General features: G+C 40.4%; 1 protein-coding gene across 5 annotated transcripts in view; it reads left to right on the plus strand.

Annotated features, from left to right (window-relative positions):
* Positions 1–12174: 12174 nt before the first annotated feature.
* Positions 12175–24430, plus strand: part of PAM (peptidylglycine alpha-amidating monooxygenase) — a 359693-nt gene continuing 347437 nt past the window's right edge. For 2 of the 5 annotated variants that reach the window (XM_007526804.3, XM_016189874.2), the window contains exon 1: positions 12424–12793. The gene's annotated coding sequence lies outside the window, so the exon portion shown is untranslated. Of the gene's footprint in view, positions 12380–12421; positions 12794–24430 lie in introns of those variants that run through there. The other 3 variants (XM_060201208.1, XM_007526805.3, XM_007526807.3) reach the window with 3 other exon arrangements.

Raw genomic sequence — 24430 nt, forward strand, 5'->3', positions numbered from 1 at the left:
GCAGCGGGTAAGCTTCACACATAGTGAAGCAAGGTTGCAGCTGTGTCTCTTCTCTCCCTTTCTGTCTCCCCCTCCAGTCTCAATTTCTGCCTGTCCTATCAAATAAAATTAACAAATGCTTTAAAAAATATTTTATTTATTTATGAATGAGAATGATAGGAGGAGAGAGAGAAAGAACCAGACATCACACTAGTACAGTGCTGCTGGGGGTTGAACTCAGGACCTCATGCTTAAGAGTTCAGTGTTCTATCCATTGCGCCACCTCCCGGTTCACCAAATGATCTTTTAAAAGAATGAATTCATTGTAAGTTTACAAACCACTGCCAAGGCACCTATTGGACAGTTAATAGTTAGATACTACATATGAACACATTAGGGTGTTATATTTTGTCCTCCCTTAAAATATTTAGCAAGTAAAATATGTCTATCTATCATGCAGTCAATTATCTCCAACAGCATGAGGCCATTCCACACATATACACACGAGAGTAATAGCATACCAGACTGCCTGACTGAAAATAATAGGTACACCAAACTATTTCATCATACTGATAAACCGTCAATGCCCCAGTGTTAAAAAGCCTCCTTAACATGTCAACTAGCAATAATGTATGAGTGCTCCAGTATATAGTACTGATACAATTACTTAAAATGTTAAATACATTGGGAAATCTTTGCATTTTATTTTATTTTATTTACAAATGCAGAAAGTAAAAAGCTGTAAGGATCATTTCTTGTCTTAGTCTGAGCACCCCTGTGGAGAGGATCCAAGCATGAAGTTTCCTTTGAAGTAAATGGAATCCCCACACTCAGATCAGCTCTGAGGATATATAGAGAGCAAGAATCTGGCTGCATAAAAAACAGACATTAGCATTTAAATGAGGCTAGGCTTAAAAGAAAATGTATGCATCAAAAATATAAGATTTGAAAGCTAAAACATAATTTTTTCAGTAATCCTCAATCAAGCCACCTTGTTGCAGACACAAGTCTTTATCAGGTCTAATGCAAAGAAAACAATAGAAAATGCTCAAAGAGCTTAAAGATTAGGGCAGAAATCAGGTCCTATATCATGTTGAAATATTTATCAGAAGGGTGCACATAGAAGTCTGGTAATATCTTTAGACTGTATGTGCCCTAAATCCTGATAATTATTCTGTATTTCATACCAGTGGACTGGAAAAGTAGAAACAAAACAAAAATAACCATCATAGAATAATATCCCAGTTAAGAATTCAAGCATAAATCTTGCTGATGTGTTTAAATCCCGCATAGGAAATAAAACTTATTTGAATATAAGCTGTATCTGTCATCTATACAGCTAAAATAGAAACCAGAATCAGTGCTATTTTCATTGTATCCATCATGTCAGTCAAGAGCTAACCTTTGAATACCACCACTGGTCAAAGCACATGCTCACAAGAGTTTTAAATCGTGGCTCCTGATTTTGATTTTAATACATAAGAAAAGATAACTATATAGGGAAATAAATGTTGACCGCTGGAAATTATATGACAGAAGATCATAGTAAGCTAAAATAACCTGGAAAACCTTCCAAGATGGTACTTAGCTCAGCAGGGTACCTCTAAGTACTGAGATCCTCTATCTTGAAGAAGGTGTCTAAATAGAGTCTTGGAAACATGCAGACATAGAGTTTGGGAAATAGCAAGGAAAACCAAGTTGACTAGATCTAAGAGTCCTGGCTGTTAAGAGATCAAGGAGGAAATGAATCCGAATGAAGGGGTTGTACCAAGTCATCAATCTATGGAATCCTACACTGAAGATAACGTGGGGATAATCAAGTGCAACCTGATTTCCTCTTTAAGCACCCATGACAAATTGTCATCTTGCTTTAGGGCCCTGACTTTTTCTCCTTATCTACACCATGAATTCATATGATGAGTCCTCCAAAGGGTGTTTTCAGAATGGTTTGAAAACATGTTTTTTATGATAGGAGACATTAGGGAAAGCAAATAGAATTATCCAGGAAAAGGATCATAGAAAAGAAGGATTTCAACCTCTTTGAAGAATGAACAGTATTTAGTAAGAAGAAAGAAAAGGCATAGATTTTAAGGTTTTTTTTTTTTTCCCTAGCAAAAGCTCAAAGACAGAGAACATGCACAGGCAGAGAGTGGAAATCTACAAAGAACTGCCTATTTAGCACAAAGAATTGTGCATGAAAGTAGTGTGAGTGAAGATTCTTGGGGGAAAAAATGTCAAAAGAGTTTAGATTGAATAAATTCAAGAAAAGCTCCCCATGTCAAAGTCCTGCACCTTAGTCATTCTGCAAAGGACTGTTTGCCATGTAAAGTGGCATCTTCACAGGCTCCAGTGATTAAAGGATGTATATCCTTGTAGATAATTATTCCATTTGTGGAAATGACTTTTAAAAGTTATAATATAGAAGAAGATCCAAGAGACCAACCACCTTGCAGCTCTGGAATTACTATCTGTGAAACTGAGACAGGAAGAGCTGCAACTAAGTGAATTACATGAATTAACAATACAGAAATATGGAAATATAGAAATATTGGATTCACCTGCATATCAGAATTCAGGCTCAGGGGAAAAAAAACTAGTATATGGGGTGAAGACGATGGACAAAAGCTTCATGGAGGAAGAGATTCAAAGGGCCAACAGACACATGAGAAAGTGCTCTAAGTCACTGATTGTCAGAAAGATGCAAATAGACATCAGTGAGATATCACTTTATGCTAGTGATAATGTCATACATTAGGAAGAATGCTAAAAACAAAGGTTGCAAGTAGTGTGGATTATACCCCTCTTATCCCATAATCTTGTTTGTGAGTATCAAAAATCACTGAGAGAGGGAGAGAGAGACAGAGCCAGAGAGAGAGAGAGGGGAAGCTGAATAATAAGAAAACAAAAAGCAAAACTTGGACTGGACTTGGTGTATTGCACCAAAGTGAAAAACTCTGCACCAAAGTGAAAAACTCTGGGGTGGGGGGTGGGCGCTCAGGTCTTAGAACATGATGGCAGAGGAGGACCTAAAGGGGGTTGAACTGTTACATGGAAAAATCAGAAATGTTACACATGTACAAACTATTGTATACTGTATTTTGCTCTTGACTATAAGCCATTAATCCCCCAATAAAGAAAAGAAAAGTTGGAAAGGATGTGATGAAAAAGGAACACTTCTGCATAGCTGGTGAGAATGTAAATTGGTCCAATCTTTGTAGAAAACAATCTGGAAATTTCTTAGAACACTACAAACATACTTCCCTGATGATCCAGCAATTTCTTTCCTGGGAATTTACCTAAAAAAATAAAAACATCTACCAGAAGAGATCCATGTACACTTATGTTTATGGCAGCATACATTTTAATAGTCAAAACTTGGAAGCAACCCATATGTCCAATGATAAATGAGTAACAAAAAAAAATCATAGTATATATACACAATGGAATACTACTCAACTGTTAAAAATGATGAAGTAAACTCCTTGAAGAGGTCAATTTAAGTGAAATAAGTCAAAAAGAGAAGACAAATACTCAACCATCTCTCGAAAGGCAGGGCTAACTAAATAGGGAGGGAAAACTCAAAGTGAAACTTGGACTTGGCCTCCACCAAAGCAAAGACTCTGGGGAAGAAGAGGGAAGGAGAGGGAGAAGAGAGTCTGAGGCCCTGGTGCATGATGATGTAGAAGGACCTAGATTGTGAAGGAGAGTGTTCTGCAGAGAACTTTCACAGTAAGATAAGAAACTGTACCCATGTGTTAGTGACTACACTGTAAATCTTTAAACTCCCCCCCACCAATAAAAACGATTTTAAAAAGCAAAGAAAATTCTAAACAAAATTTGTTACAGGGAGAAAAAAAGTTACAATATGAAAAGCAATATATATATATATATATATATATATATATATATATATATATATGTAGTTCAAACCTCAAAGAAGTTTTAGTCTGTGGTCCTCTCTCTTCCTATCTCACTGTCTTTGTCTCTGAACTAAAAAAAAAGTCCAGAATGATGAAGACACAGCCATCACAAACAAGCAAAACCAAGAAAAAAAGAATGGTGGAGAAAGAAAGGAAGGAGAAAGGGAAGGAAGGAAGGAAGGAAGGAAGGAAGGAAGGAAGGAAGGAAGGAAGGAAGGAAGGGAGGGAGGGAGGGAGGGAGGGAGGAAGGAAGGGAGGAAGGGAGGAAGGGAGGAAGGAAGGAAGGAAGGAAGGAAGGAAGGAAGGAAGGAAGGAATGGAGGAAGGTGATATGGTAGGCAGTTCTGGCTTTCTGACCTATGACTCAGGAAAGAAAATATGTCTTCTGATTCATTTTTCCAGGACAATAACCTCCTACAAAGGGCAGTAGCATGCGCTCAATTATTAAGAAAAGCAACATTTAAAAAATAATTTTTCCTTGGAAACTTCTAAAGGTGTGGATATGGAGGAAAAATAGTTGCTTCTTGGGGCCTGGGCAGTAACGCAGCAGGTTAAGTGCACATGGCACAAAGCGCAAATTTTTCCTGTTGGAACCCCCAGCTCCCCACCTGTGGTGGTGGGGGGGATCGCTTCACAAGCGGTAAAGCAGATCTGCAGGTGTCTTTCTCTCCCCCTCTCTGTCTTCCTTCCTCTCTGTGTCCTATCCAATAACTTCAATGGCTATAACAACAACAGGGCAACAAAATGGGAAAAATGGCCTCCAGGAGCAGTGGATTCATAGTGCAGGCACCGAGCCCCAGCAATAACCCTGGAGGCAAAAAAAAATTGCTTCTTATTGTTATTTCAGAAACATGGAAGATAATTTCAGAAGAATTTACATTTTTATGTGCTTTTGTAGACTTATCTTATCTCTGTGTTTTTTGTTTGTTTTTTCAGAATGCTTGAAGTCCTCTAGGCCATCTCAGTTAATAGCGGCAAAACTGATACTCAGAAATGTTGTGCTTGTCACTCTGTAATAAATCATAATAATGAAAATGAGGGATTGTGACATCCTGGATGTTACTTTAAAAAGCCTTTTTCTATTCACGATATAAATAAAATTTTTTCAATACCCATATATGGTTTCCGTTTACTGCTAAATAAGATTAGAAAACCTATGTCTCTCTTTATACATCTGTGAATTTTTCTTGTTGAAACTAAATGTCCAAAGCTACCCAACTAAGAATCTAAAATATAGATGCAAATTTACAGCTGCAAAATGAAAAGAAAATATAAATGAGATGAAATAGGAAATGATTTGCAGAGCAAATGTACTTCATTTACAGTTTTTCATGTCATTAAAAAGAAACAAAATGTAATGACAGAGGATACAGATGATGCCTTCTGGAAATAACATTGATCATATTTCCACCAACAGGGAGATGAAAATTTCAGAAAAGTACAAAGTACCTTTTCAAAAAAAAATCAAAAAAATTAAGACAGAAGTGAAGAAATGAAGAGGGGCCCCACAGGTGGAGAGCAGGGGCTCCAATCCAGTACTTGCACTTGGTACTATGTGCACTTAACCAGGTGCACCACAACCCTCCCTCCTGTATAGCTTCTTTCTTTCCTTTGGGATAGTGACAGAGAGAAAATGAGAGGGAAGAGGAGTTAGGAGGGAGGGAAGGAAGGAAAGAAGAGGAAAGAGAGAAAGAGAGAGAGAAGAAGAGAGATTTACATCATTGCTGCATCACTTGTGAATTTTCATCCAGCATGTGGGGATTGGAGCTTTGAACTGATGATCCCGTGCACTGTAACACGTACACTCTCAGGTGGGTGTGCTGCTGGCCAGCCATGTGTATGGGTCCTTATTGCCCCAAGATGGGTCTCAACATACCACACTCTCTTACCAATCTGTCATCTTTTTCTACCATAGGATACTGGGTCCTCATTTCCTTTTCTTATTTTCATTTTTAAGTTCTAATGCTTTTTGGGTATTTTTTAAACTTTCAAAATACATTAAATTCTCGATTAAGAAAACAAACTAGGATTAGTGAAATAGCTCGTGTGAATAATGTGTTGCTTTGCTATATATGTGATCTACATTCAACCCTGTCCCCACTGCACTGAAGGAGACATTAGTATTGTGATCTTTCAGAAAGAAAGGAAGGATGGGGGGGGGGGGACTGGGGAGGAAAGAAAGATTATCTTGTGAAATAAAATAAATTTAATCTACTCACTTCTTTAATATAGCCATTTCCTATCAACTGTTTTTCTCTTTATTCCCTCATTCTACCAAAATCTACATTATCCCATCATAATAAATAGAGTATGAAGAATGTTTTCCTAGATAGGATAATATTACATGTAACTTATTTTTTATCCTCTCTGCGTTGATGTCAAACAGGGGTTGGGCTGGTTCACGAATAAAATGGAATTGGAAGCCCAGGGCAGCGAGATTGTTCACTGAGTAGGGCAGGTGATTTCCTGGCTCAAGATCCCAGTACCACAATTCGGGAGACCTGTCCTCAATCACCAGAGATAATACTGGTCAGGTACTAGGGAGGGAAAAAAAAGTGCACCTGGAACTCAGGTGCAGACTCTAGTCAGAGCCTAGAAAAAAATTCAGGGACAAAAATAACGTAATAAGTACCAATCTGATTTGTTAAAAGATGGAAGACAATGCCTATACTCCGAGTGAAAGGCAGGCAAGTTGTAGGGTGAGTGCATGCTGCTAGTTTAAGAGATTCAGTTTACATAGGATCTGCTTGGAATAAGAGGGGTGTCCTCAGAAAGGGTGGGAAGTAGGTTAATTATTCATTGGGGATCTGGGATAAGCAGTGATATTTCTAGAAAAGGTAGAGTTTTCCTGGAGTCCAGGACCCTTTTCTGAACACATTTATTCCTTTTGGAACTGTTATGGTATTGTATACATAATGAGACCCTTTCCAACTCATATAGAGACTCTACTATAATGACGGTATAATGAGATCAGGATCATGTAGTATACATTTTAGGTGCCATCTTGGTTCCAGTTGGTTTCTTCTAGTTCTTATTTGCTTTACCACTTGGACCTTAAGGGAGTGGTCAGTACCCACTCAGTGAGTTCTGATTTTGTATTAATATGGTAGACGAGATGGGTGCTCTATCCTGACTAGTCTAGCCTGACTCAGTGTCAAATTATTTTCATTTTATAAACATACCCAAAGCATTAACTACTTGTGTGACATCGCTAGCAGCATTTTAACACGTCTTTTCCTGAATCAAATATTTGGTTCTTCATTAGAGCTGAATCTACACAAAATTGATGACCCTGGGGAGTCTGTGGTAGCACAGCAGGTGGCGCAAGCACAAGGACCGGCATAAGGATCCTGGTTCAAGCCCCCGGCTCCCCACCTGCCAGGGGAGTCCCTTCAGGTAGCAGGTCTGCAGATGTCTCTCTTTCTCTCCCCCTGTTTGTCTCCCCCTCCTCCATTTCTCTCTGTCCTGTCCAACAACAACGACATCAGTAACAACAGTAATAACTATAACAATAAAAAGGGCAACAAAAAGTGAAAATGAATAAATAAATATTTAAAAAAATTGATGATCCTGGTTGTCCTTATAATTATTTGGCTTCTAAAACTTGGACTTTATATGAATTAGCTATAACATCTATTTTTTTAATTGCTAAATTGGATAATGGTTTAATAACTCAAGGGTATTACTTATGAAGATTTGATTTATAAGATTCAATCCCCTCCCCACAAAACCCTCCACTCCAGTATGTTTTTCTGCTGTGATCTATGGCTTGGAATCCAGTAACAAATCCACCTAAATGCAAGAAGGTCATAGATTTTCACTGTGGTCAGTTAAGCTGTTGTAGAGAGAAGTACAGGTAGGACTGGAAAACTTACTTTGTCACACAAGCTTTACAAATTTCTCGATTAAAAAAATAATAAAGTGAGTCAGGCGGTAGCGCAGCGGGTTAAGTACACATGGCACAAAGCTCAAGGACCGGCATAAGGATCCCGGTTCGAGCCCCCGGCTCCCCTACTTTCAGGGTAGTCACTTCACAGGTGTTGTGAAGCAGGTCTGTAGGTGTCTTTCTCTCATCCTCTGTCTTCCCCTCCTCTCTCCATTTCTCTCTGTCCTTTCCAACAACAATGACATCAACAACAATAACTACAATAATAAAAGAACAAGGGCAACAAAAGGGAATAAATAAATATTTAAAAAAGAAAGAAAAATATATTTAAAATAATAATAAGACAAAGTTAAAGACTATCTAGTAGGTAGATCAGTTGATATTAAATAGTGTCTTGATGAAGAATCGTTTTGCTTTTATTTGCTAAGTGTTTATACTCTCAATGGCTGCCCTAAGTACCACATAAAAACCACCTGGGGTACTAAATGGCATTTATCCTCTGGTCCTAGCCCCAGAGGGTCTTGCTTGGGTTGAGAACTTGTATAGGCGTCAGGATTTTTATAGGTCCCCAAGTGATTCTAATGTTCAGCCAGAATTTATGAATCACTATGTTTAGTAACTAAGGCTGAAGTATATTTTTCTTTCTCTGAATAAAGGGGTTGTATAAATTAAAGGGACCAATTTCTAGGGGGAATTAGGGATATATGAATCATAATTAGGTCCTCAAAGTGTCAACCACAGTCTGGCAGGGAACACCTGTGGAGCCAAGAATTAAAAATGAATGATGCCCTTTGTACCATAATTATATTATATTCTGCTCTCCAGGAAGCTATCAAAACATCCCTCATAAGAATTGTTTTTCAATTTTATTTTAAATAGTTATAAGAGAAAGGTAATATGTGGTATTCATGAAGGCTTTGTGTATTTGGCAGAACTTTCTGTAAATAGTTGGGTATTATATAATACCAAATATATATATATATATATATATATATATATATATATATATATATATATATATATGTCTGAATCATGCAGTAAAAAGGAACATAGGAGTTTGCTTGAGAAAACAGAGGTTTCACATTTGCATACATCAAGGAAATTTGACTTGGCCTAACTACCTCTTAGAGCACTTTTCAAATCTTGAGGTCTTTTTGATGCATAAATTTGATAAAAGTCTAGCTTCATTTAAATGATAATTTCTGTGCTTAAAATGCCATTGCTAGCCTAGCTCTGAGGTATACCCTTGGAGCTGATCAGAGTTTGTGGATCCCTTTGTTTTCAGAGGAAACTTCCGTTCATATCTTTTCTACAGAGATTAGTAGAGGAAGACAAGAAGCTCTACTCCTAGCATTTCTGGTAGTGGAGACTTTTTTTTTTCTTTTTTATATATCATGATAGGTAATTGAATTAGTACTGCTATAGGAAAGGGTTTGCTATTTCATACTCCTATAGTTTTTTCTTAACACCATGAAATTAAAGACATGCCAGCATGGAGCTGTGTTTCCTGATCACTTTCAAATAAGCATTGTACTATATTATTTCTTTTATGTGCTTTTATAGCACATGCTGTGCAAGATAATTGACTCTGTGACAGATACCTATATTTCAGAGAAAAATTTATTTGTGAAAGAATAAACATATGTTACTTTAACACGGGGCTATTTATTATGTGGCCCACAAGGTGTTTTTTTTTTTACGACTTGCAAATTGAAATTAGTATTTTCTCTTGTAGTTCTGAATATGCATAAGCAAATCTGACTGCTTCGTATAACCAATTTGAAACTTATGCAACTATTTGAATGTAACTTGTTCTGAATAAAAGATGACACTGTACATCAAGGAGCTATAGAATGAGAAAGGATGCATTTTTATTTCTTTGCAGTGAAGTCTGTAGATTTGCACAACCCCCAATTTATTCAGGATAAATTCTACCCATCTGATGAAGAGTTGCGGACCCTGGTGTATAATGGGGGAGATGGAGCTTGGATGGGGGAACTAATGTCTTTCAGACCTCTAGACAGCTGTCTTGGAGAGATGATGGGCTATATCTGTGTCAACCACTCTACTGTAAGCCATTTGAGCCACCTAGTAAAGTATTGTGTTGTTGGAAAAGTCAAGACAAATTTTTCTTTTTTTTTTTCTATGTAAAATCTGTCATGACTTTTCTGACAATCCAGTACATAATCCAACACATCTTTATAATGACATGACCAATAGAAAGCTCCCAAACAGGGACATAAGAAATATTCTTCATAGACTTTCCTCTACTCTGCCAAGCCAGCACAAATTGTCGCTCCTTCTGTAAGAGAAACACCAGTAAGCATCAGAAGTCTCTAACACTTTTGTGGGATGTGGATTAGTTTCGAGAGGTGGCAATGTTAGGTGGACAAGGCTGCTGTGCAGGCAACTGAAAAACAGGAAAACTTTTGGAGGAATGTTTACCTAATTCCATCTACTTGGTGACACTGCTTGAAACCAATTTTGCTGCCTGCAAATAGACTTTCATGTTCTTTTTAGCTACAGGAATTTTTACTAGGAAAAACAAAAACAACTGGATCCTTTATTCCCATACATCAACTGGCTACTGTTGGCAATATGATTGTACCATTAATACAAATTAATTATTAAATATAAAGGAATTACTATATTCTGAAATGATATTTAACAAGGTTCTATTGAAGATATACATATAAATGGGAAGAGGAGAATCTTTTATTTAGGCAGGTCTCTCCTAACCTCTTGAACTTATAATGGTTTCATCTTTTGTGTAATAGAGAAAATAAAGGAAGGACATTTTTATAATTAAATTGGAGGTATAATTTTCAAAAGTAATGGTGGGACACCAAGGACTGATCTGATAAAACTTTCAGAATGGAAAGCCAACTTCAAATGAGGTGGAACCTTGGACTCAGAAGAAGTCTTCTCACTAAGACTAAGTAGGGGGTAGTTGGCTCTAGTTCTTGGATTCCTGATAAGTTTGTGTTGTCAGTGGCTAGACTGCAACATACAGGAACACCCTGAGGCTATACCTGTCCTCCAGTTTAACAGTGGCTTCTCAGTCACCAATGCCCAAGTTGTGTTTGTGCCTACCAAGCCTTTGAGGTCTTGAGAGAATGATGCTATCGAGTGACATTCAAAGGGCTGGCCCAGAGATTCTTTCACATTATTATTATTACTATTATTATTATTATTATTATTTTGTACTGGGAATCTAATCTAGGGAGAGCCTCACACATGTCAAACATTTTAAGGTAAAAAAAAGTTGTGTCACCCAGAGAACTGGATAATTAATTATCTTGGCATAAAAATGCACTGACTTAAATTGAAAATAACAACCACTGTAACATCAAACGCCAGCCCCTTATTTCTTGTTCTCTCATACAAGTGACTTCTTTCTTAAGGGAGGCTTCCAAGTGCTTCCTCTACCAGTAGCCCAGGTCAGTGGGAAGAGATAAGCAATTTAAAAAATAGCTGAAGAGGAAGAACATCATGGGGCACAATGTGTACTGATGCAGCCAGGACACTGGGACTTCTGGCATCTTGTCAGTGACCACCTTTTTCCAGCAGTTTTACTAGCCAAGAACTTGGTGTCATCAGCCTTCCTTCAAATCTAGATAGGGAAGTAGGATTGGTGACCACGCTCTAGGTCTTTGAAGTTTATCCTTTACTGTCCAATGCTTACTGGGAATTCTGTGGAAGGTGGTCCAGATTTTCCACATGTAAGCATGGGTCATTTCCTTATTACGAAATGAATTTTTCTTATGGAAGTTAGTTCCTCAGAAAGCTTTGCCCACCCCCCTCCTTACTCAATGGGATAGTACTTTCCTTCTTCGGCCTCAGTTCATTGGCTCATAATTTCTCATCTTCTGCATCTTCCCTCTTCTCAGTCTGCTCTCTTGGTCTCTTGCCCAAGTAGCAAGAGCTGTCTGGGGAGATGAGCGGTCCATAGTGGATCTGAGCAGGGAGCTCGGATGGGAGAGGTTAGAAGGGAGGGCATGGCGGGGTGAGGGACAGACAGCAATGTAGGTTACCTATAGAAAGCGGCGCGCATCTGCCCTGGAATAAAACCTGCATTATTCTGTGTGTGTAGTCAGTACAACACGTCAACACCTTCCAGTTGAAACTTCCTAGATTCTGGACTCCTAGCCTTTTCCAGCACCAATATACCCTCTCAAAACAAACAACTTAGGGAAGCAAGGTACTGAGTCCAGGGACAGGGCTGGGCGGTATGTGAACGGAAACTGCACCTTTCCCACGGGTTCAACCCGAGTCCTGAGCCCGCCTGGCAGGCGTACTCATACTCTTTGCTGGAGTCCAAAACCTGGGCCAGGAGAAGGGGGGTGGTGGTGTAGGGTTAGGGAGGGCGTGTTTGGTTCTCTTAGAAATGTCCTCAGGGCCGGACGTTGGGTGGAGAGAGTCCGACATTTTCTTGGGCCTCTCTTCGTGCAGCTGGCATGTCCACCTCTCAGGGCTGTTTTTAGGGGACAACAGGACTCGGGTGTGGCAGACAGAGACTTTCCGCCTCGGCTTTCACTCCCTTCACCAGAGAGCAAAGGCGAGCGCTCCAGTTTCTGGTCTCCTCCGGCCCGCACGTGAGTCCTCCTCCCGCACTAGCGACTCCTGCGGGGAAAGCCCAGGAAGCGGCACGCGACCTCCTGGAGGTGACTCTGCGGGGTCTTCAATACAGCCCCCCCCGCACCTCCACGCGGCCCGCCCCTGCGCCCCAGAGACCCGGGACCCGGCGGAGGTGGCGAGTGGGGGCGCAAGGCTGGAGCTGCCCCCGCGAGCGGCCGGGAGCAGTTCCCCCGGGAGCGAGGGCTGAGCGGCGGCTCGGGCAGGGCCGCCAGAGCCGGGAGAAGCGAGGGAGGCCCCGCCGCGGCCGCCACCGCCGCCGCGTGCTCAGCCTGTCCCCGCCCCGGGAGCCGGAGCCTCCAACTAACTCCGCCCGCCGCCCCGCCGCCTGCAGGCTCCGGCTGCCCTCCCGGACTGTGCCCGCGGCCGCGCAGGTTGGTGCCGCCGCTGCCGCCGCCGCCGCTGGGCGGGCAGGCTGAGGCGGGAGTGGGGGACGCGGAACGGGGCTCGGGAAGTTGGGCAGATGCTGGGCTGGGACCGGGGACCTGCTGCCTCCCTCCGCTCGGCTCGCCGGGCTTCCCGGAGCCGCGGCGGCTGTTGATTTCCTCCCGGGCTGCTCGGTTCGCGCGGGATCCGGCGCTGCGGCCGGCCGGGAGGGTCTGGGACGGAGCTGTCCCTGCGCTCGGTCCCCCAGACCTCTCGGCGACCCCCACCTCTCCCCGGTGCCCTGAGCAGTGGTGTGGGGTCACGCTCCCCTCCGGTCCTTCTCACAGTCTCACTTCTTACTCCCTCGCTTTTGTTCATTTATTCATTCGCCTTTTTTTTTTTTTTGCCTCCAACTTGGTGAACTCACCTTTGCGGTGAGAAAAATCTCAGTTCACCTGCCTGCTCCAGAGATTAGTTTTTGGGGAAAATTGGAGCTCGACCTGGGGTGCTTGAGTAGCGGCGAGTGCCGTGAAGCTATGGAAATTCCCTCTCCTCTCCCCTGTCCTTGCTCAGCTCTGCTCTCCTTCCCGCGGTTTGCCCAGCACTGGAGTGTAATATGCTGGCTAAAGGTGATTGGAAAGGAATGGAAAGTATTCATTCACCACTTAAAGTGAAATCACCATTTAAGTCTGGTTTCTGATACCTTGCGATTTGTGTGGTCTTGTTAGGCGACCCACATTGGGTCTTCTGTGCTCCCTAAGATGTGCGTCTATTCTTCACCTTTGATATAACACAGGGGTCTGACTTGGTAGTTCCTGTATTTTGAGCCACCGCCTTGGGTTTTCTGAGACTGACAGGTCTTGTGGTCTTAGCCATCTGAGTTCAGATTCTTCTGCTGAGATGTAATTATTATTGCCTCCCTACGTGATTTGGCATATAAAGATTTGGTTGGATAAAATAGTCCTCTTTCGAGATCTGCTTACTAGTGTCCTGAGTTTTTCTTCTTCCCCACTGAATACTATGTACAAAAATGGACGTTCCATCTTTCATGTTCACAGAAATTCAAATAGCACAGTAATTTTGGGCTTCAAGTTTTTTCTTTTCTTTTTTTTTGCTTGAAATGTTTTTTAATCTTTGCAATTCGTTTTCCATGCGCATCTTTTTTAAGGCTTTTTAATTTTTTAATTATCTCTATTTATTGGATAAAGACCGCCAGAACTCAGGAGGGTAGGAAGAGATGGGAGAGATAGACACCTGCAGCAATGCTTCACCACTTGCAAAGCTTTTCCCGTTCTCGAACCTGGGTTCTTGTGCATTGTAACGTGCTCTCAGCCAGGTGCGCCGCCACCTGCCCCTTCCATGTGCAACTTTAAATTTGTCGCCAATTTTATTAAAGCTCTCATATTTAGTTTAAATAAATGACAAGTGCCTATCATTTTTATGATACTCCCCACCTTGTAAGTAGTGAAGCAGGTCTGCAGGTTTCTTTCTTTCTTTCTTTTTCTTTCTTTTCTTTTTTTTTTTTTTGCCTCCTGGGTTATCTCTGGGCTGGTGCCTGCACTATGAATCTACTGTTCCTGGAGGCCATTCCCCCTCCCCCATTTTTTGTTGCCCTTGTCATTAATTACTCTTGTTGTTGTTGTTGTTATCATTGTTGTCATTGCTGCTGTCATTGTTGGATGGGTCAGAGAGAAATGGAGAGAGGAGGGGAGACAGAGGAAGAGAAAAATAGACACCTGCAGACCTGCTTCACCGCCTGTGAAGGGACTCCTCAGCAGGTGGGGAGCTGGGGACTGGAACTGGGATCCTTAACCACCTGGTCCTTGGTCTTTGCTCCATGTGCGCTTAGCCCCTTTGCTACCCCCCCAACACAGGTTTCTTTCTCCCTATTTCCCTCTTTGCTTTCAATTTCTCTCCATCTTATCAAATAATAAAATAGAAAAAAAAAGGCTGCCAGGAGTGGTGGATTCCTAGTGCCAGCACCAAGCACCAGCAATAATGATGGTGGCAATATAAAAAATGGGGGGGGGGGGCTGGGTGGTGGTACCCTGTTAAGCATATATGTTACCATGTACAAGGAACCGGGTTTGAGTCCCTGCTCCTCACCTGCAAGGGGGAGTGGGGTGAAGCAGATTTGTAGGTGACTCAGTTTCTCCCTATCCTATATAGTAAATAAATAAATAAATAAATTTTTTAAAAAAGGAAAAATCACAGCCAGGAGTGTTGGATTCAGCAATAACCCTGGTGGGAAAAATAAAATAAAATAAAATAAATTGTTGGTGGAGGGCCAGGTGGTCACACACTTTGTTGAGTGCACATGTTACAATGCACAAGGACCCAGGTTCGATTCCCCTGTCCCCACCTTCAGGGGGAAAGCTTTGAGCGTGGTGAAGCAGGGCTGCAGGTGTCTCTCTGTCTCTCCCTCTCTACCATCCTCTCCTCTTGATCTTGCTGTCTCTATCCAATAAATAAATAAAGACAATTAAAAAAAAGTTGTTGATGGATTCAAGTCTCCTGGGAAAAGTTTCGTCGCCTTTATCTAGTAGGATTTAGTATTTAGTATACTAATACAGAAAATATGACCTTCATATCAACTAAAGTTGCACAGGTAGTTTAGTGGTCAGGGTAGAACTATAATTGCTATTGTCTAATAAACAGTTCTGTGGTTTCTTCTTATCTGGTGTGGTCTCACATCATCCAGGTCACATTAAAAAACATATTTATAAGTTATATTTAGTTAAGAGTTTTGGCTTTGAGTTTTGATAGGTCTCAGTTTTAGTCCTGCCCATATACTTACTAACTTAGGTAAAACACTTACAGTCCTCAGTTTCATATCTCTATAATGGAAATAACGGAAGCACTTAGTTTAAATGACTTGTAAGGACTGAGTGAACTAGTCCATATGAAGTGCACGACACATTACCTCTTACATAGTACATACCTACTACTCAAGTAATTACTTTAATTTCTTGGGGGTGTGTAGGAGGAGGACAGTTCAAAAGCCCAAATTAAAATAAAAATGAATGGAGCGCACACATCCCATACAAATATTTCGGATTAGCCTTTCTTTTGGATTAGCTAGCTTTTGTCTTATCATTTATTCAGTCTGTAAATGTTAATATTGAGTTTCCTTTTCCTAGACATGGCATATAATGGTATACATAAGTCATGGTAATATATATATATATCCTGAAAGTCTAGGGAGACACAACAGACTTGCAAACAAAGTTATACTCTAATGTGATTGATGCCATCATAAGGGAGAGGGCAGAGGTAGAGAGAATGGGATGTTGGGGGCCTGGGAGGGAACATGTCATCATCTCATCCTAACTGGGAATAGTAGTGGTTAGGGAAAACTTCCCATGACTACACTGAGACCTGAAGAATAAACGATAGCAGCTAGAGTGGTTGAAAGACTGAAGACTTGACAAGGCCGAGTGGAAAAGAGCATAATATGTTAAAACAGAAGGTAGGTCTGCAAGTATCTATCTTTCTCTCCCCCTCTCTATTTTCCCCTCACTCTGGATTTCTTTCTGTCTTATCCAACAGCAACAATAGCAACAAACAACAACAACAATAAAGGCAACAAAAGGGGAAAAAAATGGCCTCCAGGAGCAGTGGATTCAGAGTGCAGGCACTGAGCCCCAGCACTAACCCTGGAGGCAAAAAAATAAAAATAAAAAAGGATGTTAGGTAGATAATGTAAAAGAACACATGCATGAGAGCTGGAAGGCAAGGTGTGGCAACTTGGAGAACATGAACTTTGGCTAAAGGATCATTTATACTCAGCTCCAGCCAACAAATATCTTTGGGATCAACCCCAAGTGTTGATAGTCTCTCAGTTTTCTTTTTAAATTAAATTTAATTATTTAGTTATTATTACTGTTTTGGGTGGAGTCATTTCTAGGAGTTCACTTCTCTGGGTTGACATTTTTAAAGTAGAGACGGAAGCAAACGGAAAGAAACCACAAGCACCAAAGCGTCCTTCACTGTGGTCTTGGCTGGGCAAAGCAGCGCACTATCCAAGTGAGCTATTTTGCCAGCTCTACCTTGATTATTGTTTTTCTTTAAGAGGAATCTAAAATTCACATTTTTAAAAAAAAATTTTTTTAATATTTTATTTTATTTATTTATTCCCTTTTGTTGCCCTTGTTGTTTTATTGTTGTAGTTATTATTGTTGTTGTCGTTCGTTGTTGGATAGGACAGAGAGAAATGGAGAGAGGAGGGGAAGACAGAGAGGAGGAGAGAAAGATAGACACCTGCAGACCTGCTTCACCGCCTGTGAAGCGACTCCCCTGTAGGTGGGGAGCCGGGGTTCGAACCGGGATCCTTATGCCGGTCCTTGTGCTTTGCACCACCTGCGCTTAACCCGCTGCGCTACAGCCCGACTCCCAAATTCACATTTTTTAATATTTATTTATTTTTCCTTTTGTTGCCCTTGCTGTTTAACATTGTTGTGGTTATTGATGCTGTCGTTGTTGGCTAGCACAGAGAGAAACGGAGAGAGGAGGGGAAGACAGAGGGGGAGAGAAAGATAGACACCTGCAGACCTGCTTCACCGCCTGTGAAGTGACTCTCTGGCAGGTGGGGAGCTGGGGGCTCGAACCGGAATCCTTAACGCTGGTCCTTGCGCCTTGTGCCACGTGAAATTCACATCTTATAGACATAAAACCTACCTTCAAATGAAATAACCCCAGTGCCTTTTAAAGTGTTGTGCAGAACTATGGTGGTGGATGTGGTGTAATCTTATAATTTTGCTTGAGAGTTAAGTGCTTTAGCTACTGCAGCACCTTCTGGACCTCTGTAATCTTATAATTTTGTAATTCACTATAAATTACACATAAAAAAATGAAAAGAACAAAACAAGCAAGCAAGTAAACAAAAATAATCTGTTGTGTGAGTCAAACCAAACACATTTGTAGTTGGAATTTGACCCAGAGTTCACCACTGTGAGTTCTGCATTTGAGGAAATGAAAGGAATGCGTTTTAAAAAGAGAAGTACCCTCAGGTAGGGATCAAGCCACATTGTTCAGGGTCTTTTAGGACTTGCTAAGGAGAGGGTTGGTTTTAAAATAGCAATGGGTGATTACGTCAAAAACTGAAACATGAGGGACATGATTAGAATTGTTCTTTTTTTCTTTATAGCAATATGCTGTGTTTATTTATTTTGGATAGACACAGAGAAGTTGAGAAGGAAGGGGGAGTTAGATGAAGAGAGAGACATTTGAAGCACTGCATGTGAAGCTTTCCCTCTGCAGGTGGGGACCAGGGACTTGAACGTAGGTCCTAGATGGACAGAGATGGGTGGATTTCAGATATATATGGTATATACGTATGATACTTTTACTGTTATGAGATAATTCTCCATTAGTTACTCAGGCTTTTATTCATCTTGTGAGCAGAGACATTGATAGTTTCCATTCTAGGCTATCTTTTCAAAGACACTTATATAGCTTTGACAGACAAGGATGGACCTTTCTTCTATAGCAGGGGTAGGGAATGTCCAGCCACAGGTTGTGTACAGCTCACAAAACCATTTGTTTTGGCCATACCAAAGCAACTGACGGTGGAATTTGAAATTTAGTAAATTCAGTTTTTTTCTTTTTGCATAGCAACAATACATAACTCATTTTAAAGTTGTTATTTTTGGCATGGGAATGATATTATAAATATCCAAATGGCCCTTGGCAGAAAAAAAGGCCTCCCATTCGTGCTTTAGTGCAAAAAGTTATAGGAGTAAGCAGGTAGGCTTAGTGCCCAGCACACAAGATTTGGGTGCTCTGAGCTCAGGGTTCCTCTTACTTAATGCATATCATTGCATGTATGGGTATTGCCAGGCTTCTTCACATCATTCTGTGGGAATTAGACTTAAGGCAATGGACAAAACTGTGCTGATATATGAGGGCCATGAAGCTTCCTCCAATATAGTGGGGACTGGGTTTAAATCTGGGTTGTACACATGACAAAAAAGATACCCTCTCAGGTGAACTATCTTTGGCTAGATACTCTGTACAGTGTTTAATTCAGGTTATCTCAGGGGACAATACTAGAAAATCATCTAGTGTTAATTTGGAGACTGAACAACTGTGGACCATATGGCAACAAATGTTCTGACATTTACATTCCTCAAAATCATAGGTGACTGAGAGATTAGAATCTGTTTCTTAAGCTTGAACTGTCTTCAGTTTATCTACTAGCCATTCTTAACATGAAATGACAAGAGCAGCACATTAACAGTGAAGTTCTGGACCATAGCCAAGCCATCAATGCAAGGGCAGTGCCAGGTGCAACCCAGTTGTTTTTGCCGGAACTTACAGGAAAGGATATAGGACAAGAACAAGATTTCCAAATGGCTCTTGTTCAGGGAGCTCAGGGGACAGCCTGGAGAAAAGAGGGAACAGAACTAAAAGAAAAAGGAGTACTTCTGAGCATAACTGCAAGTGACATAGTAGAGCTGGGGCGGGCGGTGGGGGGGTGTACAAGGAAGCAAAGCAGTAGATCTGTTTCCCTCTCTGATGGGAGAAACTCATTTTTTTTAAAAAAAAATTTATCTTTACTTATTTATTTATTTATTAATGAGACAGCTGGAAATTGAGAGGGAAGGGGATGATAGGAAGGGAGAGAGACAGAGAGATACCTGCAGCCCTGCTTCACCACTCGCAAAACTTTCCCCTTGTAGGTAGGGACCAGGGGCTCGAACCTGGGTCCTTGCACACTGTAACATGTGCGCTCAACCAGGTGCGCCACCACCTGGCCCCAGGAGAAAACTGATTTTGAAGAAGGAGAATATGAGCCACAAGTACTGGAAAGTGAAAGTAGATTTTATTTATATCATTCTTTCTGTCATTCCATAGGCCCAGCCCCAGCAGCTGCATCCACAGGGACAGTGTAAACCTCATTTGAGTGTGTAGTTAACTGTTAGTCAAACATTTGCAACATTAAGAAAAAACAAAGGTTACGGATAAACTAAAAATGAGGGTGGAAACCCAGTTTAAGAACCATACTGCCTGCTATTTCTATGACTAAAAATGCCTTAACATTTTAAGGTTTTAAGAATTTCATTTATGGGGCCGGGTGGTGGCGCACCTGGTTGAGCGTACATGTTACAATACACAAGGACTCAGGTTCGAGCCCCCCATCCCCACCTGCAGGGGGAAAACTTCAGAAGTGGTGAAGCAGGGCTGCAGGTGTCTCTCTGACTTTCCCTTTCTATCACCCCCTTCCCTCTCAATTTCTGGCTGTCTCTATCCAATAAATAAAGTTAATTAAAAAAAAGTAATTTCATTTATTGGGGCCGGGTGGTGGCACACCTGGTTAAGAACACACATTACAGAGCACAAAGACCCAGGTTCAAGCCCCTGGTCCCCACCTGCAGGGGGAAAGTTTTACAAGAGATGAAGCAGGGATACAGATGTCTCTGCTCTGAGTTTCTCTCTGTCCTATCAGATGAATAAATTTAGTTAAAAAATAATAACTTGCAAAACAAAAGGAGTTTATTACCAGGAGAAATTTTCTTTAGAAGATATTTCTTTGGAAATAGTACTTTTTCATAAGTGAAGTAAGGTTGTACTTATATAAAGGTATATTTGAATTTTAAAAATTTTAAGTTTTAGAATAAAAAATGTATTTATAATTTTTAGGTGCTTACATGTATATAACCTGCTAAGGATAGTATCAAAAGCTCTTTTGAGAAAAATTTTTATAAAGGGGTATGCTAGTTTGAAGTTGCAGGATATTTGCATAGAAGTAGAGACTTCAGTTATAAGTTTGAAGTTGTATGTTTATTTTTATGTCTAAAGGAAACATGGGGGGGCAAGTGGTAGCACACCTGGTTAAGGGCACATATTACAGTATCCAAGGACTCAGGTTCAAGCCCCTGGTCCTCACGGGGAAGCTTCATGAGTGGTGAAGCAGGGCTGCAGGTATCTCTCTGTCTCCTCCTTTCTCTATCTCCCACTCCCCTCTCAATTTCTTTCTTTCAAGCCAATAATAAATAAATTAATATTTAAAAAGAAAAGGAACCATATAGATCATCGGTATACCTCTTGTTTGCCCTGTGAATTTTTATCAACAAATTCCTGTTTTCACAGATATGCCTTCTCAGATTTCAGTAAAATCAGGGAAAGTCAAGGACTTAGGATTTGTATTAGTTTAGTGACCCATATATTCATTTCTTAATTAGTGAGGTTTGGTTATGTTTCGTGTCTCAGGCTACTTTGCTTAGTGTCTTTTATTTAAGTCATGAATTAAAAAAATAATAATCTGGATTTCTGTATGGGAAAGGCTGATTGTGACTTCTATATTCGCCTTTCCCATTCTTCCTAGAGTGCTTCCATTATCTCCTGTTTTGGTTTGCCACAGTTATTAGCCTGGCTTCAGGCTTGTATCCTTTTCTTACAAACGGCATGAAATTGGAAATAATCACTGTCTCTCTTGTATCTGAAGATCAGGATTTCCACCAGTTTGTGTTGGCCTTCTCAGGCAGGGTGTGGGAAATCATCTTTGGAAAGCTGGCTCCAGTTAAAATGTTCCAAGTATGCAGTTAAAATGGTGGTGTGCCCTCCTCAGAGACAAACCAGGGAGACTTGCTGTTTATTGCATGAGTCATTGATGGGTTCAGATGAAAGGAAATGATGTTAGATTGTTTTTCAACACAGCAGTGTTGCGTCTTATTTTGAAAGAAGCCTGAAATAAGAAAATAGAAGTAAACAACAAACTCGCTCTTTTCCTCCACAGCATTTGGAATTATATGGGTTCTAATGGTAAGTGATTACAGTAGTGACAATGAGGGTTAGAATTAGGCTTTGTCTTTAAACCCAAGATACCTTGTGGTTCTGCAGAACTTTTTAGTTTGCACGTTTCCTCCAGTCACACATGAGTAACTTTAATCAGGAGCAAAGTGAGTTCTTTGTATTATATGCCATTTCCTCCATGGCCCTTGCCTCACTTAGCTATTACTGTATGCCTAATCGACCACAGAGAAATGTCTTTAAAACATTTTCCAGGAGACTTAAGGACTTTCTGGAGAATTTTTATAAAGGGAAATGCCAAGGAGGAGGAAAGTTTCTTTGCATAGATAAATGTTTCCAGAGAGAATGATGAGTCAAGGAGTTGTTAATAGGATATGTAAATGTAACCTTTCACCTAGTTACTGTCATTACCTAAGTTATAACTATGTAGTTTTAGCAAATTGTCTGCACTGGCTCTTGCCTAGTTTTTTTTTTTTTTTTTTTTTTTTTTTAATGAAATAGTCTCTCTTGGTCCTAGTATTTTCCAGACTATAGTCAGTGCTATTTGAGTTTGCATTGCCCTCTGCGTTACCTCTCCTCTGTTTTAATAATAGTGACTCATCATAGTGTAAGTTTTCAGCAGTGTCTTTGTCTTTAGCTTAACTTCAGTATTTGTATAATTAAAAAAAATTATTATCTTTATGTATCTATTGAATAGAGACAGACAGAAATTGAGAGGAAGGGGGAGAGAGGAAATGAGACAGAAGACACCTGCGGCACTGCTTCACCACTCCCAAAGCTTTCCTCCCACAGGTGAGGGCTGGGGGCTAGGTGAGTGTCCATTGTAATATGTGCACTCAACCAGATGCGCCACTACCCAGCCCCTGTAGAAAGTTTTTCTTTTTCCACTCACCCAACAAATATTTACTCAGTGCAGGCCACATACCAAGCATTATTCTTGACCCAAGAGACCTGATAGCAAAATATGTTTGGCATGTGTTATCATAGAATGAAGTTATCAAAGATGAAGACAGTTATTAATTTGAAATGTAAATCTAATAATCAGACATGTAAATTTTCTAGATGAAGCAGTATAACTTTGTGAGTTTCTATAATGAGAACCTGACCAGTCACAACTGATGGATATCTGATGTCTGATCAGGAGAATTGAGAGTGTGTGGGAAGATGAGCATTCCAGATAGACGAAGGAATTTTGAGCAGATACCTGGCAACAGAAGAAACAGTGTGAAGTCTAGGAGCTGTGGAGAACTTGGGAGTGTGGGGCAGGATGAGCCTGAAACACCTAGTCTGGGGCCAGGCCATAGTGAGTCTTTCTAGGTATGTAGAATTTGATCATCATAATAACAACAACCATGGAGAGTGTTTTGAGGCAGCTTCATGAAGTTTGTTTTGTGTTTTGATAAGATCTTCTCTTGGGGGATGAGTTGAGAGGGGGCTCAGAGTAGAGGCTGGGGAGCAGGTGATCATATGTTGCTTTAATCCAAGTAGAAATGACAGGATGAACCAGGTGGTTTGTTGTTTTTGTATACTGGAAAGTGTCAGTGAAGTGGCTAAATGTGTTTTAGGAGATAATGTCAATTGTTGTGGGGGAAAAGATTTTTTCTTTTTCTTTTTGTTCAACAGATATTTAGGGAGTTCTTTCTGTTGTGGGGAGCCAAGTTGTGTACCATACTGAAAGTACACCTCTGAAGAAGACATATGAGATCCATCTAATCAAGAAGATTGCATATTCTCAGTACTGAGAGCTAACCAAATAATATATATGCATATGTATATATGCTTGAGGTACTAATAAGTATTATAAAGGAAAGTGAAGTAGTTTTAGGAGTGAGTAATGACAGAGGAAGGTTCTCTTATACAAGGCAGTCAAAAAGACCTTTATAAAAAAGAAAAGTGGCATTTGAAAAAATAACCAAATGAAGTGGAGGAGAGAAAAACTGAAACCAAGGAAGTACAAGATTTTGAGGCTACGACAAAGGTGTCTCACTCCCAAAGAATAGCAAAATGGCCAGTAGGTTTCAAAAATAAAGGCGGGAGGATAAAATACAGGTGTCCAGGATGTCTTGCTAGGAGTTAAAAAAGAATTTAAAAAAAAATTATCTTTATTTATTGGATAGAGATAGCCAGAAATTGAGAGGAACGGGGAGACAGAGAGACACCTGCAGCACTGTTTCACCACTTGTGAAGCTTTTCCCCCACAGGTGGGGACCAGGGGCTTGAACCTAGGCCCATACACATTGTAATATGTGCGCTCCAACCGATTTGCCACCACCCAGCCCCTCTAGTCGTTAAAATTTAAAACATCTAAATAGGCCTAATATAGTCTCTTTAGTTAGGACTAGTTTTCCACATGCAATACTAACCATAATCTCTAGTTTCTCTTCCTCTAACCTGTTTGTATTTATTTTTACCAGCTCAATAGAAGGATCCTTTCCCAATGTTAATCCATATTCCCATTTCAGCTTTCTCTGGACTTCTCTGTTCAGTTAATGGCCTTCCATTGGTATTTGCTTAGGTCCTCCACAAGATTTTTAATTATTCTCATTGGCGTTATATTTGTTCATCACAGGGTGTTTTCTCCTTCCTATTGTTTTATTTTCACTGCTTCCTTCTAGCTCTAGTACACATGCTGTGTTACTTTTTCAAGCAGTTTTTTTCTGACTGATTCCATCTTGTTTGGCTTGCTGAGGTCCTTAACCTACACAGTTTGTGTAATTTTATTTTTGTTTTCGTTGGGTCATGTGTTGAGGAACTACTTTAAAGTGCCATTGTTGCTATAAGTGAAAATTACTATTACTAGTTATACTGGCTTGGCAAAGATTTGGCATCAGTATTGGCTCTACCAGGTATCTGTGACATTTATTAAAACATTCAACTCTGATGTTTAGGTTTCT

The sequence above is a fragment of the Erinaceus europaeus genome, chromosome 11, assembly GCF_950295315.1.
Source record: "Erinaceus europaeus chromosome 11, mEriEur2.1, whole genome shotgun sequence".
In the NCBI taxonomy this organism is placed as follows: Eukaryota; Metazoa; Chordata; class Mammalia; order Eulipotyphla; family Erinaceidae; genus Erinaceus; species Erinaceus europaeus.